Here is a 3,856-nt window from a genome sequence, read left to right as displayed (position 1 = left end):
TGAAAGAAGTTAGCTAAATTTAGATTTACAGAGTTTGAATGTAAAAGTACATGTTAATATAAATATAATATGATCTACCTTAAAATTACAAAGAAAATCGTTAAATTGTTAGTATGGACATACACCTTCATATAAGGAGCGACACATTTAATTACAGGGAATAATTGTTATTTTACATGAATTTGTATGTCATTTAAGAAAACCGTAAAAAGACTGTATTAATAATAGTCATTTTTCTTTACAAAAATGGGAAAAAAATGTTATTTTGAATTATTAGCATAATACTTAAATTAACAGTTGGGTTGTTAATTTACGGATAATGTCTGTAATTTCAGTTTTGTATATAATAAAAAAAATTAAAAAACTACTGTAAATATTTAGAGTTATTTACCGTAAAATTAGGATATTTTTTTACAGTAATATATCTAGGAAGGCTTGACCGATCTTAACCGGAGTGGTGTCTCGCTATTGAACTTCTGTGCTCGCCACGGCTTGTCCATAACGAACACCATTTTCGAATATAAGGTGGATCATAAGTGTACCTGGTACCAGAACACCTTAGGCCAGAGATCAATGATCGACTTTGTAATTGTATCATCTGATCTGTGGCCATATGTCTTGGACACTCGGGTGACCTGTTAGTGAGGGTGAATAGGAATGTCTGGCGGACGATCCTGTCCGGCAGGTCTTCAACTCCCACCTTTGGAAGAACTTCTCACACTGCCCGAGGGAGGATGGGGACATTGAATCTGAGTAGACCATGTTCAAAGCTTCTTTTGTGAACCCAGCCGCTAGGAGCTTTGGCCAGAAGGTCATAGGTGCCTGTTTTGGCGGCAACCTGAGAACCTGCTGGTGGACACCGGGGGTGAGGGAAGCCGTCAAGCTGAAGAAGGAGGCTTTTCGGGCCTGGTTGGCCCAGGGGTCTCCTGAAACACAGCTCTGTAAAGTACCAGCAGGCCGGAAGGGCTAGAGCTGTGGTGGTCGCAGATGCTAAAACACAGACATGGAAGGAGTTCGAGGAGGGCATGGAGAAGGACTTCTGGTTGGCCTCAAGGAGGCCATATCCCTGTAGTGGGGTCGGATGCATGTGTAATTTTTCTCAGTCATTTCAAATTGGTGTTAAAGTTTGGTTTTCACTTCTAAGTTGAAGTTTAGGGTCTATAGAAAAATTTGAGTCCGAGTGTCAAACACACAGATAAAAAATGGCCTCTAGGGGGCGCCGCAAAATATGTAAACTGCTACAACTTTTGATTAGATTAACCAAATTTAACAAATGAGGTATGTATGGATTCAGAATTAAAAGGAGAAACTGGTATGCTAAGCATTTGGTGACCAGATAAAAATAAATACACTTTTAGCCCAAAATATTACATGGACACAAGCGAAATTATGCTTTTTTAAAGATAAAGTCTGAAAATATCCTCACAGTTGCTAAGGAATTTTACTTTTTAATGTTATTTCACAAGTCAAGACTGTGTGGTGATTAAACTGAAATTGAAATGCTCCTCACTCTTCTATTCTATGCCCTAGGAGGCGCCGCAAAATGTAGTAACAGCCATGAACTTTCTATGTATTGATTTAGGATCAGGTGTCTCAACTTTTTTCAGTCAGTCAATCAATCAATCAATCAAGCCAACAAGCCATCATTTTATTCACAAGAAATTTTCACAAAAGAACTTTATATCTGGAAGAAAGTAAATCAATAACAATAAGAAGATAAACAATAGTTTTTCTGGCATTCAAAAAATGAACAGAGGACCATAGGGCTAACATTTATTCTGAGAACTTCACTCTACAATGATAACTATAATTTACTTCTTTGATTTATTCTATGTCAGTCTTAGAAGTTCTGACATGTGCACTTGCACAGACGTGTGCACTTTAACTTCGCCTTCATGCACTTGCACCGAGAACTGGCAGGTCGACTTGTACAAGTACTTGTACAACCACACTTCACATCTAGTTGTAATACGTCTTTGGCAAGTGGTATCGTAGTCCAAATGGGAAGAAGTTTGCTGTCCTCTTCTTTCCACCCATGGTCAGTGGGGTTGTTGTCAGGCATTATAGACCTAAATGAATGAATACATAAATGCATGGATTTTTTTGTGATTATATAGTACTCAAATCCATACAGGTGCATACTTACATGTGGGCTGTTGTCCAGATGCTTGCTTGGAAGACACTCCTTTTGAGATGTAGATCCAAAGCATCCATTGTTGGGGATTCTTTCAACATCCCTCGTCTTCTGTGAGAATAGCCTCATTCTAAGAAGATCAACATCATTTTCCTCATTTGATTCACTGGAGTACAGCCTACAGACAAAGTTTACTGCAACTTCTTTCAGCCTTGGAGAGGTTTGGAATGGAGTCTCAATGATGGTTGCGAACTCCTCTGTCAAGTGTGGAACTTCGTGCATCAATTTGCAGCAGGATCGCTTACCCCTGAACTTGAAAGAAGATGTGCTGTCTGATCCGTGAATGCGTGGAAGAGAGCCATGGCTTTACATGTTTCTGTGCCCAGTTTTGTGGCGAGAGTGTTCAGGAGATCATTCTTGATGTCTTTCCAGTTTTGAAGCAGATCCAGATTTCTGCAGTTGCATTCAAAGCCTTGATATGATGGAAATTACTCAGCAGGATTACGACAACATCTGTGTCTCCAGTATAGACCATCCCAACTGATGCTGTTTGGAGGGCATGGAGAAGATGCACTAGGACACGAGTGTCAGCTTCCTCGTGGTTGCAGAGATCCATTGGAGGACTGTTTCCAACATGGTGGACGCAATCATCTGCTGTTATGTAGACATCTTTGTCATCTGGGAACTGTCCATTTGTTACAAGCGCAGTTGACAGGAATGAAAACAGTTCTGTCTTATTATCCTCATTTGCCAGAAATGCCTGCCAATCTCTTGGGACTTTGGCAGTGCCAGAGATGCGTTGTCGGGTGCCTGATCCTCGCTTTTCTCTTGTTCCTCCTTTGATTGTCAAAGCACGATACTGGTCCCAGACGATGTCCACTCGTGTTGATCTTTTCAGGTCACGTTGAACTCTTGGGCAGAACACCTTGTCGAAGTAGGACTCAAAGGTCTTCCCTTGGACAGTCGTGCCAGGCAGTGAATGGATAAGTGCTCCACCATCAATGACAATGAAATCATAAAGATCTGGTGCAACTATCTCCTCACTGTCAGATATTCCTCCACTCTTAGGATTCCCCAGGATGTAAAACAACAAATCTGATTTCGTACAGGAGTTGAGGGATCCTTCGCATGACAATGCAGGTGGGTATGGCGAAGACTCGTGGCAGAAAAAATCTTCCAAATTCCCACTCCGGCTTTCCAGCACAATGAAAGCTTTCCCATAAAGCTCTGCATGACGTTTGAAGTGCTGCATCCTCAGTTTAGCTGCTGTCTTCTTGCGTGTTTTCTTCTCATGGAACAACATCAAGTTGTTTCGCTTGATCGGAGCTGTCAGTGGTGTGTTATGTGAGTCCAGCACATTCTTTTTGAAGTTGTTGTACTGCTCTTGTCCCATTGACTCAACTTTAAGGACCGATGCTGCAGCGGCTGCAGACTCGCACACCTTGTTATCTAAAGTAACCAGGTCTTTACTGCTCTCCTCAAAGGGATTCCCACTGGTGCCAGGACAACAGCCTCATCATGAATGTCACCAAAACTAAGGAGCTGATTGTGGACTTTAGGAGGGTACAACAACAGAGAGTCCACATCACCGAGGATCTGACATGGTCAACAAACACAGACACTCTGGTGAGAAAACCACCTCAGGCAGCTGAGGAAATTTAAAGTTTCCCAGAGGATCCTTCAGTCCTTCTACTCTGGAGCTGTAGAGAGCGTCCTGACAGG

The 3,856-nt window shown here is 41.6% G+C and overlaps 1 long non-coding RNA gene across 1 annotated transcript; it reads right to left on the bottom strand.

Moving 5' to 3' along the window:
- Window positions 1-1,633: 1,633 nt before the first annotated feature.
- LOC130194663 (uncharacterized) lies at window positions 1,634-2,220 on the bottom strand. Its single transcript, XR_008831927.1, has 2 exons — window positions 2,147-2,220; window positions 1,634-2,069 (listed from the first exon to the last, which is right to left on the bottom strand). It is a non-coding gene; the product is annotated as an uncharacterized LOC130194663 (long non-coding RNA).
- Between the last annotated feature and the right edge of the window lie 1,636 nt (window positions 2,221-3,856).

This window comes from Pseudoliparis swirei, chromosome 6 (genome assembly GCF_029220125.1).
Source record: "Pseudoliparis swirei isolate HS2019 ecotype Mariana Trench chromosome 6, NWPU_hadal_v1, whole genome shotgun sequence".
Taxonomy (NCBI): domain Eukaryota; kingdom Metazoa; phylum Chordata; class Actinopteri; order Perciformes; family Liparidae; genus Pseudoliparis; species Pseudoliparis swirei.
This window is presented reverse-complemented; position numbering and strand designations above follow the sequence as displayed.